Genomic DNA, 15,306 nt, shown 5'->3' on the forward strand with positions numbered 1-15,306 from the left:
TGGAACCAGAGCCCTAGGCTCCCAGATTGGAGAGGAGGAGACTGCGGCTGGGCCCAAAGCAGACCTTTCTCTCTGGCTGAGCAGAGACGCTGAGCTCGATCTCTGCAGCTCTGTGCCGACTCCCACTGCCCTGATCTGCCCGGACTTCAGCAGCTCTTCCTCTCTACTTAGCAGCACAAGAGGCTGAGTCAAGAGAGGAGCCAGAGGCGTAGCGTTCTGATTCAGAGGGCCTGACATGTCCCTCAGGACCCCCAGCTTTGTCTTCCAAAGAGTACCCAGGCGGTGCACCCCATGTGTGGAGCTTTGAGACTCCTGGAAAATGGAGTGAAAGTAATGGAGGCGGCTGGTTCCATTCTGTTCCCTCCTACACTCTTCTCCGTAATGTACTCTCCCCACTGTCCCTCATGGAAATACTGAGTTTGTAATACACAGTTATCTCTGGCTTGGACAGAGAATTGGCCTATGTCAGCTTTCTGGGTTACTCTCTGGACCCTGTAGTCCAGGCTCCTCACACTGACTCACTCACCTTGCTTAAGATTTTTGGTACCACTGGTTTTCCTCTGCCATCTTTTTGTGGGTGTGCCCTTTTTATTCCCCTCTTAGATCTTCAATCTCAGATGAAACAATTGGTGAATTTTTATCTTTGCAGTATTTAACTATTTATTATTAGTCAGTGTGTTTGTTTTGCTGACCAAGCTCACTTCTCCTCAGTGAATTAAGATGACCTGCATCTCTAATGAATGTGTCAGGTGTGTGTATCATGCACACATTGTGGCAGAATGCTGTGAGGAATGTCATGTGCTTTGTGTGTATAAATTCTTTAATGTGTGACTGATCTGTTGTTTGCACATTTGAATATGGGATAGTTTTGTGTGTGTGAGAATGGTATTTGTGCTTTGTGTCTGTGTTTTAGGTCAGCACATATCTATGTGTGCAGACGGTGTGTCCTACGATTATGCATTTGTGTGCGTGTTTCACATGTTAGGTGGCTTAGTTGTGCAACAGGTTTATTGGGAGTATTCTCTTTGAGACTAGTGTAAGGTAACAGTGAAAGTGCAGAAGGACATGAAAAATCAATGGCTGTAAGAGAAAGAATATATGAGTTTTCAATATAGAACTGTTTGAAGATCCAAAGTAAATGAGGGCACTGGACAGAGAGTGCAAGAATAAATGTAGAGTAGCGTGTGATTGATTGTATTACAAAGTAAAATCTTGAAAGATTGAGGTTTAAGGCATTGGGATGGAATATGAACACTAAAGCCTAGCTCTCTAACTCTTAGGCATTCACCAATTAGAAATATATCCATATAGCAAAATACATGTAATAGAATTTTCAGAATATCACCTTTTAGAGTAGCCCCAGATTGAAAGTAACCAAAATGCTCGTGAAAGTATACTCAATAAAGACACTATTTATATGCAAAGAATGAAGGAACTACAGTCACATATATCATGGATGATTATTACAAACACAAGTACAGAGAGTGAAGAGAAGTTGACGCAAAGCATGTACTGTGCATTTGTGTTCACGTGACATTAAAACACAGGGACAACTAATGCAGCACTTTTGTATGGTTGCGACAAAAACAGAGCAGAGAACTCAGATGCATGTGGAACATGACAAGGAAGTGAATGATGATGATCGGGGGTGCAGATGGGTCTGTATAGGGTTGAACTTGCAAACATTGGCTATGAAAAGATAGTGCTGTGCGGGGGTCTCGGACCAGGTATGTCTCTACTCAGGTCCGGACCTGAGGGTCCTACCGTGTTGGGCCTGCTTTAGGCTATTAGTGCTGTCACACCTTCCTGGTAATGTAACCTGTCCTTGCCCAGCTCATACTGACATGTTCTTCCATGTTCCTCTGATACAACTCATCCCCTGAGGCCCTCTTCCACCATTTCCTCAAATAACTCTCTGCCCTCCCCTTGTCTCCTTGGGCTCGCTCCTGTCCTTTGAAGTATTTTCCCTTGGGGTTTACTACTTCCGCTGGGGATTGTATTAATGAAGATGGAGAAGCATTTTGAGTTTCTTTCTGTACTGGGCAGCCTTGTGCTGACTGATGAGCAGAATCACTCAGCTCATCTCTGGGCTCTGCCTAGATCCCCACTACCTACTGCATCCCATTCAGTGGTCCCTTCTTAGCAGGGCCAGGAAGCCTTTCCATTGCTTTCTGGCTTTTGGTTGGGACCACTGTGCTGTGTCCATGCTGTAGAGCTGCTTTTGTGGGAAAATTAAATAAAAATGATAGATGTGGTCCGTGCGTGGTGTTTGTATATTTATCCATCCATTCAATAAACAGTAAGAGTCTGCTATGTAATGTCTTCAGTGAACCCACATAGCCTCCATTTATGTGGATAGCATAATACCGTTTTCCCTTGAAAATTTTTAAATGTGTGGTAATATTGGTTGTTCCATCTATAGATCATGAGTGACTGGATTTCAGAAAGTGTGTCTTTGTGAATGGAACAGAGATACGGAGCTAGCTCTTATGAGGGCGGTAAAACAAGTTACCTGTGTGACAGGATGCACATTATTTAAGGGTTAGTGTATAGACAGCAGTGTCTGAGCATGACTCCTTGAGCAGGGAAGGTGGAAATGTGTATCTGTGTAATGCTTATAGAGAATGGGAAGGACGCATCTGGAATGAAGGCATGAAAACGTGACAGGAATGGATAATGGGGCTGTATCTGGTATGAAGGAATACAGTGTGTGTGTGAGTGAGTTTGTGCTGATCTGAGGGAAGAGGTTGTAATTGAATTCCCACACTGTTATCAGCACAGCCCACCGTCTCACAGCTGTCCCAGTGTTCACATGGGGAACTGTCCTATCCTTGAAAGCACACCCCCAATTTGTCCCTCTGCAGAGGCTTCAGTCTTAGTTCCTCTGCCCTGAAGCCCTTTCCTGTTTTTGAAGGGAAAGTGAAGTAAGTAGGGATTGGGCTGAGCCACGCCATCTATTCATCCTGCCCAGCTTTGTGTCTCCCTTACCGTCCTCAGCAGCAGATTGAATCTTTCCTGGAGACGATACGCTGGAGAAATACCCTGAGACAGAGGACTCGTCTCCCCGTGTCTGACTGCGGTCTGGGACCACCACCGGTGCCTTCGGCTGAGGAGAATCCCATTGAGTCTTCTCGAATTCTGAGGAATGAATACAAAAAATCAGATGTAGTGTTTTCTGGGATCTGTACCCATTCAAAAAAGACGTTGAGTGAACAATCATGTTACGCATTGAAACCCACCCCCCATGTAGTCAAGCATTTGAAACTTCACTTGCTCCAAAATACAAGGAAAGAACAATTACGAAAATTTTGTGTAGTAGATGTCAGTGATATGGGGTATCTTGTACGTGACATTTCTAAAGACGTATACAGAATATCAAAAACTAGTGACTAAAATTGGGTACTAGTTCCTTTATCCTCACGAGAAATTACATAATTAGAGGACATGGGATACAAGTTTTAAAAGACTTCTGCATGTCTGCCTGCCTGCCTGTCTAGATTGGTATCTATATTGATGTATGGAAAGATCGGGATGTCAATATAGATATAGAGAGGGGTAGAGATTCAGCATTTTCGCAGGGAATTCCTGGGCAGCAGACATGGTGCTGGAGATGCTCTAATGAAGACTTTACACACTTGCCCCAGACTCCTATTCTGGGAATGTATTTCTGTATTTCTCCAAGACTCTCAGCCTCCCTATTCAGATCTTTTGAAAACCTCTTTCAAAGGAGGCAGACACAGCCACGTGCTATATTTCTTCCCAGGGATTGGAAACGGACAGCCTGGGCAGTTCTTGGGCAAAGGGTCATTTATGGCCCTGCTGAGGGAAGGGCTCAGTTGTGAGCCTGGGCCATCGTGTTGCCCCCCCGTCTGCCCGCATGGCTCCTCCTCAGCCCCTTCTCGCTCTCAGCCCACACCATGGTGCCTCAGACTGTCTCCAGCAGAGGTGGGGCAGTGGAGTGTGTGCCAGGCTGGGGAGCATGAGCTGCCAGTGACTGTAAGGAAGAAAAGCCTTTCCCCAACCTGCCCTCTTCCTGGACTTGTCTTGGTTTCACTGGTTCCGGAGGGGGCCAAGGTCCTTGGCCTTGAACGCCCTTCCTCCGGAGCTATAGTAGTTCTGACCATGTGAGTAAGTTTTCTGCAGTGGGAAATGAGTGGCAAGGACACATGCCGCAACAAGGCATGACGTCCTCCTCTGTGCCCCACTGTGTTCTTCACTTTTCTACCTAACTGGGATGTTGATAACCTGGGGTCTATTTGAAAGCTGAGTGTTCATGATAAAAAGTTTCTATCAGCAGGGAGACTTGCCCTATTCCTTCACATGCACTAATTGTTACCTAAGAAATAGATAGGTTCCTTCTTGCATTAGTTACTCAGGCCTAATCTACTCCAACTAATCAATCTTGAGTTTTGAGAAGCAAAGAATTGGACCTGGTACATATTAAGGAAGCCATTATATTAGAAACTACTCACTGTCTTCCCCTGGCTTACTTATGCTGTATAAGCCAGGGGAAGACACAGAGTCACCTCACAGTCACTACCACTATTTCAGTTTCCCATTTTTCCCGAAAGAGCCAAACTTTCTTAATTCAACTATGGTGCTTAAATGGTATTTGTGTGTGTGTGTGTGTGTGTGTGTGTGTGTCGTGCTGGTTTTTTTCTTTCATAAAGGTGCCTTGCATTTACATGTCTGTACTCTAAGACAGTGAAAGAACGGTCTCAATGTCTGAGACAATATAAGAAATCATATCATTTTCTATATAACTTTACACTCATCCCTGCACCTCCAATTTTAGGCACTCAAACTTTTTTCCTAATTTTTTCATTTACCTCTTTGAACTACACTTTCATCATTAACTGGAAAAAGTATTATTGGAAAACTTGTACCATTGTAAAAAATGAAAGAAAGGGAAATACATTATATAAGAAAAATTATACTTATCAATCACTACATCTGTGATACAGTAGCCCAGAGCGGCATGATGTAGGGAACACAGGTCCTACACCACACAGACAAGGACCTGGTCACAGGAACCTTCTCTTGACCCCCAGATGATCTGATCCCTGAGAAAGACCGGCGCACCCCCACCTTTTCCTCCCTCCCGCCTTCCTGCCCTTTCTCTCCCATAGGTAGGAATCTTCATTCCTTTTTACTTTAGAAGAGGGTTTCTAGATCCCCAATGCTCATAGAATATCACTGACACACACCTCCTGACATCCTGGCAGCTTTGGGGGAACGTGTGGTTTCAAGATGTTTCCTTTTTCGTTTGTGCTTCATGGCTCAGCACTTCAGAGAGTGAGTTAAAATCAGGTGCCTTCCTCCCTGGAACTCTGCTGCCAGAGGTTCAAGTGATGACAGCCAAGAAGCAGGTCAGTATATTCAAGAACAACCAACAACTGGAGAGGCTCTCTCCTCACTCACTCACTCACTCACTCACTGGCCTGGTCTGTGCTTAAGTACAGCAGTAGGGCCATTATGATGTAAGTGAGACAGGGTTCCACAGCATTCTGACACGTGCATCAGAGCAGACCACTGATGGGGGTGCGGTAGGGTGGAGGATCCCTGTGAGGGGGGATCCCTTTTACCCAATACAAATTTTACCATCAACTTGAATTTTTATCTTGCACTTCATGTCAAAGCTTGAGAATCAATGATACGGATTAAACAAAAGACAATTACTGTATGTATCTAGGGTAACCACATTAGTAAATCTCCCCAAGGATAAGGGTAAGACATTACCTGAGAGAAACACTTCAACTAATCAATTTACTCCATTAGTGATATAATGAGTTTTGAGAAGCAAATAATTGGACCTGGTACATATTAAGAAGCCATAATATTAGAATTACTCTGTGTCTTCCCCTTGGCTTATTTATGCTGTATATGTGTGTATGTGTGAATTAGTGTGAATGTGTTTGGCATGTCTTGTAGTTCACACTGAAAATCTCTGAAAAGGCACTGTTTGTATTGAAGCTGAATTGCAGACAGACTCACTTCCCAAGCCTCTCCCCAAGGCCCCCCTGGGGTGTGCTGAAATCCAAACGTCAGGTTCTCCTCATGAGCCACCACTGGGACCCTCGGTTTTGGTCCTGATCTGTCCCCTTCTGTTACTGAGCATTGGCTCTTCCTCATAGGAATTGTTTCTTTTTTAAACGTCACAGTCACCAGAAATTTCAGTTTCCCGTTTACCCAGAAAGAACCAAACTTTCTCAATTCAGCCATTGCGGGTAAATGGTATTGTGTCTACATGTGCGTGCATGCACGCGTGTGTGTGTCCTGCTGGTTTTTCTCTTTCATTAAGGAGCCTCACATTTACATGTCTATAGTCTCAGACAATGAAAGAAAGGTCTCAAGTCTGAGACAATCTAAGAAATCAATTCATTTTCTGTATGACTTTACACTCATCCCTGCACCTCCAATTTTAGGCACTCAAACCTTTTTCCTAATTTTACATTTACCTCTTCGGTCCATACTTTGCATGATTAACTGGAAAAAGTATTATTGGAAAACTTGTAACATTGTAAAAAATTAAATAAAGGGAAAAACATTATGAAAGAAAAATTATACTAATCAATCACTACATCTGTGGTACAGTAACCCAGAGCGGCATGATGTAGGGAACACAGGTCCTACGCCACAGAAACAAGGACCTAATCACAGGAACCTCCTCTCGACCCTCAGATGATCTGATCTCTTAGAAAGACTGGCGCACCCACACCTTTTCCTCCCTCCCGCCTTCCTGCCCTTTCTCTCCCATAGGTAGGAATCTTCATTCCTTTTTTCTTTATAGGACAGTTTCTACATCCCCAATGCTCATAGGTTATCACTGAGACACACCTCCTGACATCCTGGCAACTTTGGGGGAACGTGTGGTTTCAAGATGTTTCCTTTTTCGTTTGTGCTTCATGGCTCAGCACTTCAGAGAGTGACTTAAAATCAGGTGCCTTCCTCCCTGGAACTCTGCTGCTAGAGGTTCAAGTGATGACAGCCAAGAAGCAGGTCAGTATATTCAAGAACAACCAACAACTGGAGAGGCTCCTCACTCACTCACTCACTCACTGGCCTGGCTGGTGCTTAAGTACAGCAGGAGGGCCATTATGATGTAAGTGAGACAGGGTTCCACAGCATTCTGACACGTGCATCAGAGCAGACCACTGACAGGGGGGGATCCCTTTTACCCAATACAAATTCTACCATCAACGTGAATTTTTATCTTGAACTTCATGTCAAAACTTGAGAAACAATGATATGGATTGAACAAAAGACAATTAGTATATGTACTATCTCTATCTAGAGTCACCACATTACTAAATCTCCCCAAGGGTGAGGATAAGGCATTACCTGAGAGAATCTCTTCAACTAATGAAGCTACTCCATTAGTGATATGAGTTTTGAGAAGCAAATAATTGGAGCAGGTACATATTAAGAAGCCATTATATTAGAATTACTCTGTGTCTTCCCTTTGGCTTATTTATGCTGTATATGTGTGTATGTGTGAATTGGTGTGAATGTGTTTGGCATGTCTCGTAGTTTACACTAAAAATCTCTGAACAGGCACTGTTTATATTGAAGCTGAATTGCAGACAGACTCACTTCCCAAGCCTCTCCGCAAGGCCCCCCTGGGGTGTGCTGAAATCCAGATGTCACGTTCTCCTCATGAGCCACCACTGGGACCCTCGGTTTTGGTCCTGATCTGTCCCCTCCCGTTCCTGAGCATTGGCTCTTCCTCGTAGGACCTGTTTACTTTTTAAACATCACAGTCACCGGAAATTTCAGGTTCCCGTTTTTCCAGATAGAGCCAAACTTTCTCAATTCAACCATTGTGGTTAAATGGTATTGTATGTACATGTGCGTGCATGCGTGTGTGTGTGTGTGTGTGTGTGTGTGTGTTTGTGTATCCTGCTGGTTTTTTCCTTACATTTCATAAAGGAGCCTCACATTTACAGCTCTGTGCCCTGAGACAGTGAACGAAAGGTCTTTATGTCGGCGACAGTCTAAGAAATCAATCCATTTTCTGTGTGACTTCACACTCTTATCCCTGCACCTCCAATTTTAGGTACTCAAAATTTTTTCCTACTTTTTCACTTATCTCTTTGAGCCACACTTTCTTCATTAACTGGAAAAATATTATTGGAAAACTTATAACAATATCCATTTACTTAACAAATAGCTTCGGTTATGTAAAAAGGAGGGCAATACATTATATAAGAAATATTATACTAATCAATCACTACACCTGTGATACAGTAACCCAGAGTGGCCTGATGTAGGGAACACAGGTCCTACGCCACAGAGACAAGGACCTAGTCACAGGAACCTTCTCTTGACCCCCAGATTATCTGATCCCTGAGAAAGACCGGTGCACCCACACCTTTTCCTCCCTCCCGCCTTCCTGCCCTTTCTCTCCCATAGGTAGGAATCTTCATCCCTTTTTTCTGTATAAGAAGGTTTCTAGATCCCCAATGCTCAGAGAATATCACTGACACACACCTCCTGACATCCTGGCAACTTTGGGGGAACGTGTGGTTTCAGGATGTTCCCTTTTTCGTTTGTGCTTCATGGCTCAGCACTTCAGAGAGTGACTTAAAATCAGGTGCCTTCCTCCCTGGAACTCTGCTGCCAGAGGTTCAAGTGATGACAGCCAGGAATCAAGTCAACAATTCACGAACAACAAGCGACTGAAGAGGCTCTCTCCTCACTCACTCACTCACTCACTGGCCTGGCCTGTGCTTAAGTACAGCAGGAGGGCCATTATGATGTAAGTGGGACAGGGTTCCACAGCATTCTGACACGTGCATCAGAGCAGACCACTGACAGGGGGTATTTCCAAAGTTAGCACCAGCAGGCCTTCCACACACCAGTTGTCTGGCTCGCCAGGTTAATGAAAAGAAAGGAGAAATGGGCTTCAAAAGGAAAGTGTCTTCTTGCCACTATTGACTCAGTGTCCCCCAGAACCCTCTAGGGACAAAGCATAACATTGAGCCAGCTGGCACAGGGGAAAGGTTTGCAGAGAGTAGCTCCAGTATAACAATGCAGGGGATAGGACCAGGAGCTGGGTCCAGGACCCTGAATGTAGCGCTCAGGTTTCCTCTGTCTGCTGCTCATCAGAGAGCCACTCTGGGCTGCATGAATAGGAAAATATTTGGTAAGAGGGGGCCAGAGGAATGAATTAGTCACAGAGCTTTCTGGATGGTGAAAGAACAAACAACTAGGAAAAAATACAGTGTGATACAGAAGCCTGCCCTTTTGTTTGCTGACATGCATCTTTGCTTCAAGCTATTTTAAAAATGACTATTTCATTGATAAAATAAATGTGATAAAATGGATGTGTGGAGTTGATAAAAGAATGAATGGAAATTTACCTGGAAACGTCTCTGTAATGGAGTGCCCATCTGCAGAATGAATAGTGGAAGCAAATTACCCACGATGGGCCAACTCTCTGCTTTTTTAGGACTGTGCATTCTAGTCTTCCTGCTCAATAGAGGACATTGTCTGCTCCACCAAATTAGCCAAACACAGATAATGTTGTCAAAGAATGGCTCCATTAGATTTCACAGATGCCTGGCACCAATACAAAAGCCTCTACCCTCAACAGCATTTCACCTTCAATTTTTTCCTATATGACTCAAAAAATAAATTTGTTTTGTGGGGCAGAGATGATGAGTTTGACAGGTTTTTAGAACAGAAGGTAAAAGAGATGTTAGGAATATTGGCTGGGGGGATTCTAGTAAATTCCATTAGGTTGTATATATGGGGTTATGAACTGAAAAGGACCTTCTTACAGGGAGATGGGGAGCCTGGGCTCTAGTCCTGACTGCAGTGTTAACTCAGTTCAAACATTCTGTCCCATGGAGATGATAAATTTGAGATAGAGAGCAGTGACCTTGAACTAACAACTTAGTCTGATAGGGAACTAAAGGCTGAGAGTGAGGCTATGCCCGTAGTCTCCATGTGCCTGAATGTTTCTTAACTGAAAACAGTGCTAAAATCACTGCACTATGGGTGTGTCAGGTCTGTTGGGAGAACTGAGTGGAGAGTAGGACACAGGCCATTCCAGAAGTACGACAGCTGCTCAGGGAAGGAGGGGACGGACAATGCTTCTCTTATAGTGTTGCCTGGGTTAATTTCTGCACCCGCTGAAGGAAGACCTAAGAGACCTAATGATCTCATTATATATTTTTTTATTTTTGTTTAAAAAAATCTAATATGAACTAGGAATCCTAAAACTAACTCTGTAATCTCATCACCCCGATGCAGCAGTGAAAATGCTGCCCGTGTTTTTCCACATGTGCATGGGGTAGGTTGGTTTGTCCCTTTTGCTCTTCTCTTCCCCTCTGGCTGGAGCATCATGCACACCTTCTTTATGGGGCACGTGCTGAGCTGGGAGACCTCAAAGGGTACCTGGAGGCAGAGGCTCTTTCTGCATAATGGCATGCAGGCTGGCTCCTTGTCCAGTGGATGTTTTCTCAGGAACACCAAGCTCTCCTTCCTTCTCTCCCTGGGAGCCTGGCTCCGACACATTCTTAAACGTCATGAGAAAGGAACTGAAAAATCGGTGGGGGGACATGGGGAGTTGGATAAAGGAGTCCTGAGTTTGAAGACTGAGGGGGTCAAAGGTGGGATTCAAGAAGGCACAAACAGGGCGCTTAAGTAACTGAAGAGACAGTGGTATTGGGGTGGCATTAGAAGAAAGGCTCTCTGAGTGGCATGACAAGGGCCCAGAAGGGGCAGTGCTGAGAGGCAAGGAGAGTTGGGATGTCCCAGCCAGGGAGGGCTCCACACAGGTAACTGTGTGAGCACTGCCAGCATGAACGACTCCCCCGTACAACTTTCTGGATCGTGTAGACGGTCAGTTAATTAGAAGTTGGACTCTATTATTCCTGATATGAATTGTTCCATCTTGCCCTTTCAGTGTTTAGGGGTCAGAGATACAGTTTCACAGTTTGTGCATGTTTTCAACCATGGTGTACCCACCAGCCTAAGTTCCCTTATCTTTGGTGGGATCCATGTTTTCCGTGGCCACGCCGTCCTCGGCTGTGCTGACTCACCGTGGTGTGGTAGGCACTGCATGAGATCGGTCGCCCAGTGTCCCGCAGGTCCTGAGGACAGTGTGGCCACACAAGGCGTTAGAGGGAGGACTCTTCTCACCAGTGCCAGGCCAGCCCCCACCTCTCCCTCTGTGGGGAGGCCTGGCCTGGGTCTTTCTGCCCTGGCTCCAGGATGAAGGCAAAGTCCTTTTGGGGAAAGGAGACGGGAGCCATGTTAGGCACCATGAGCAGAACAGGATGGACTGTAGGGATCTAGGGCTCACACGGCTGTTGGAGGAGGGGTTGGGGAAAGCAAAGGTCAGATGGTATATTTGGGAAATCTGAAAATGTAACCGCATGGGAAGGTGCAAAGATGATCTCATCTGCCTGTAGCACTGAAGTAGGAGATGCTCAAAGGAAACCTAGCAGCTGCTGGCAGAACCTCAGTCAGTCAGTTGGCCCGTAACGCCTCTCAAGCTCTAGAAACTCAAGAGGCCGTTGACGTAAAGATAGAGCACCAACCTGCCGCCCTGGAAAGTACAGTGATAGCCGTGGGTGATGAGGTGGGAACCGTCCAGTGGCAGTTGCAGCTCCGATGCCATGCTGCATTTAAAAGCATCTGTGTTGCCAGTGCACCTTATGACAGTTCCCAATGGGAATGGAACAAAATTCGCAGCCATCTCCTAGGACTATGGCAACATACGAACTTTAGTCTCGACCTACATAACTTGCATCAAAAAAATACTAGACATCCAAAATGCCTGATTGGATATAATAGATCGCCGAGAGCTGGCGGAACAAGTCCTGGAACATCTTAAGGGCTTTAACCCATTCCATATGCTGAAACAGGCTCTCTGATATCTGCTGGCTTTGGTGTTGGTGATAATCGTTTTTTTCTGTTTATTATTAGTCAGCTGGCGAGCCCTCATGAAGAGAATCCACACAGACCGATTGAACCTGCATGGCTTATGGCTTCATTTAAAGAAAGAAGGGAGAGAGAGCACAGCTTTGCCCTGAGGTCTTTCCAATCTGCTCACCTTTCTTTCTGTTTGCTGGTTTTGTCACCTTTCTTCTTCCTTCCTAAACACAGCCCTTTCTAGAATCTCCCTACCCTGTTGTTCCAGGAAGGGCATCTTCCATTGCCAACAAAGGGTGTCTTGTATATGCCCTGTACATGGAGTTGCCCTGTGTCAAGAGGCAGGTACCATGCCATCTGTCTCTCTTGTCCAGTGCTGTGAGCTGGGCCCTCCTTGTAGATGAAACCTGGATTCCCCAAGATGTGACCAGAGCTGGGGCCTCACCAGCAGGCAAGGGTATCCCAAGACAGGTGCTGAGGCATCGAGGCCACTGAGGCATAGAGAACCAAGGAGACAGAGAACTGAACCTCTTGGGGAACACTATTCCCCTCTCCCTTGCATGCCTCACGTCACCCTGCTGGCCCCGGCGGTTAGCCAGAGATGGGTAAGATTCCTCAAGGGAGGAAGAACCTAAGACAGGCACAGTCACAAAGGGGCCATCAGGGGATGACTTGGGGATCAAAAGAGGTGGGGCACAGACCCTCCGACCCCCATCCTTGCAGAGGCTTGACCCCTCACCACGTCTGAAAGAGGTCTCCTGTCCCCATGGCTGCTTCGCTGCCCATGCCCAGCCCAGATCGGGACCCAGGTAGTGAACAGAGACCTGACCAACAGTAGCTGCCCCCTCATTGCACACATTTGTTTCGTGCTACTATCTTGAACCACCAGGGAAAGGCAGCTGAAGGGAAGGGCTGTGTTGGGAGACCTTCTGCTGTCTAGAATCTTTATTGTATTTATCCACATTTGAGGTTTCTATTAAAGAAAGAAGGGGGAGATGTGGAAAGGGAGAATTGAGAACACTGGATCTGGAAATGAGAACACGGAATGTGAGGTCAGCCTGGGAGTGAGATCATTGTGGGCGGCTCACGGAAGTGAGCCTGTGTATATGAGCTGTGCTGTGAAACACCTCTGCGCCGCTGGTCGCCGTCAGGTGGTCTTGATTCCAGCTTTGATCTCTGTGTCTTTCTTGTATGTCTCTGTGTTTTTCTGTTTCTTGCATCTCCCACCCACCCCTCCTGGGTTCAGCTGGACTGCAGAGCTGGTCTCTGCAGGAGAGCGGGAGGGATGGTTCCCCAAAGGAATAAAAGTCTCAGGGAGAGCAACCTATTTCTAAAGAGAACCAAAGAGAAGCAGAAGAGGCCTGGGCTGGGGCCATGGTGACAGGCAGGAAGAACTGCGGCATGGGAGCCCTCGGCCTGCTCAGCGTGACTTCCTGTGTACCCGGGATCCAGCTGAGCCCTTCTCCAGCTCTGGGCAGGCTGAGGGCGGCCAGCAGGTGTAACGGGCGGGTGCGGCAGAGCAGCTAGACTCCTCCCTGGGGAATTGCACAGCCCCTTGCTCCCTCAGTTATGTCGCATTTGCCACGAACTTACCTTTAAATGCCATATTTGGGCTTTCCATAGATACTGTGTTTGAGAGTAACGAGACTTCTGAGCTGCGTGGGTTTTCTGCTGGAGTATCTGCCATCCAGGAGGGATCCAGATGCTCTTCCCTCTCTTTCCTTCTTGATTTCTTGGCTTCTGACAACCTCCTACTTAGGGATTGCAGAAGTATGCATTTATTCAGTCAGTATGGACGGAGACCCTCCTGTGTGCAATGCCCTGGGATTAACCACAAAGAAAACAAACCGACTCTGACCCGCACAGAGCTTAAAGACCAGCAGGGAAGTCAGCAAGAAAACAAAGGCATCGCCCGTGGATGAGTATGTTACTCAGTGGTGGTGGGACACGGGCTCCAGAGGGCAGCCCAGGCTGTTCAGGCAATCCAGGTTTGCCCTGGCCCGTGGGGCAGGGGGGCTTCCTTGTGAAGGGGATGTGAAGCTGAGAGCTGAAGGATGGCTGGGCTTTAGATTTTGATGAGGTGACAGGGCTGGGGAATAGGGAAATGAGTTCGGATGCTGGGCTCTGAGCAGGGAGAGTGGGGCTGCCGTGTGGAAAGGGCTGGGTGAATAGCCTGGAACGGGCAATATTAGAGGGCATGGAGGCCACGCTGGGGGATCGGGTCTCCATTTGCTCCCCCTCCCCAGTTGGCCATCCCCTCGGAGCCCTGAGCTATGAGCGCCTGAGGAATGGCTGCCTCCAGGCTCCTCCGTGCCGCCTCTGAGTGCTGGTCACCTGGTAGGGAGGAGAGCGTTTCCCCTGACCACACCTGAAGCTGTCCAGTCAAGGCCTGGGTGCCAGCCGGTGGGGGCACTGCTGCCATCGTGCTACCGCAGGAGAGCCCCCCCGGCCGCTGTGTGGAGCAGAGCTGGGGAGGCTGGGCTGGTGGGTAGGGAGAGATGGTGGTGCTTGGACGAGACTGTTGGCAGTGGAGGTGGTGGCAGAGAGCTGGATTCAGGATGTGGTTTGGAGGTGCAGTCATCTGGACCCACGGATGGACACGGATGGGGTGTGGGGTGGGGAGAGAAAGAGGAGTCGGTAACTGCAGCCTCGGTGGATGGCGGTGCCGGTCACCGAGACGCGGAAGGCTGGGGGGAAGCCCACTTGGGGGAAATAAACGCAGGCACACGTGTTCTGTCTTGGACATTTTGTGTGTGAGGAGCTGCCAGGGGACCAGTTGGGTGCAAGCGCCTGGGCTGGAGATGCAGTGTGGGAGCTCACCCAGAGTCGGTGGGTGCAGTCGTGGCAGTGGTTGTCTGTGGGTGGGCTTGTGGGGGACCAGGCCGGGCCCACAGGAACTGGAACATCTGGAGGTCAGCAAGAGGACAGGCAGCGGCTGACAGAGAAACCCAGTGGGGTGGAGGTGACAGCCTGCCCGTGATGAACCAGGCCAGCGCTGCCCAGGCCGCAGACGTGCGCCCTGAGGGCCCCCAGGCGCCAGCCGCCTGTCCCCGGGTGACGGATGAAGGCCGCTGCCTCCCACCCACTCCCGCCAGTGCCTGCCTTCTGCCACCACCAGGCAGTCCCTCAGGAGTAGGGAAAATGGGAAAATAGAGGCTCGCTGTGACAGCCTTTTAAAAGTGATTTTTAAAACTTCTTGTAATTGTTGATTAAAAGGCCCATTGCTCCAAAGACTCTGTGGTGGAAGAAGGAAAGTCATTTTAGAAGGAATTTCTGGAGAGGTGAAGCATTTCAGCAAATTGGCCAGGCAGCATTTGCAACTCCAGGCTTATATTTCAAAAGCCATTAAAAGCCCCTAAAGAAAGTGCTGCAAAGGAGTAATTTTGAGAAAGGGAAATATTTTTGAGGGAGGAAGGAGAAAAT

General features: G+C 47.3%; 1 long non-coding RNA gene across 3 annotated transcripts in view; it reads left to right on the top strand.

The window, feature by feature from the left end:
* LOC140846119 (uncharacterized) overlaps window positions 1–15,306 on the top strand; it is a 35,076-nt gene that overhangs the window by 11,122 nt on the left and 8,648 nt on the right. Inside the window, exons 1-2 of one of the 3 annotated variants that reach the window (XR_012125018.1) lie at window positions 6,841–6,999; window positions 11,938–12,045. The exons of 1 other annotated variant lie outside the window; for it this stretch is intronic. This is a non-coding gene — a long non-coding RNA (uncharacterized lncRNA). Of the gene's footprint in view, window positions 1–6,840; window positions 7,000–11,937; window positions 12,046–15,306 lie in introns of those variants that run through there. One more of the 3 variants, XR_012125019.1, reaches the window with a different exon arrangement.

This window comes from Manis javanica, chromosome 14 (genome assembly GCF_040802235.1).
Source record: "Manis javanica isolate MJ-LG chromosome 14, MJ_LKY, whole genome shotgun sequence".
In the NCBI taxonomy this organism is placed as follows: Eukaryota; Metazoa; Chordata; class Mammalia; order Pholidota; family Manidae; genus Manis; species Manis javanica.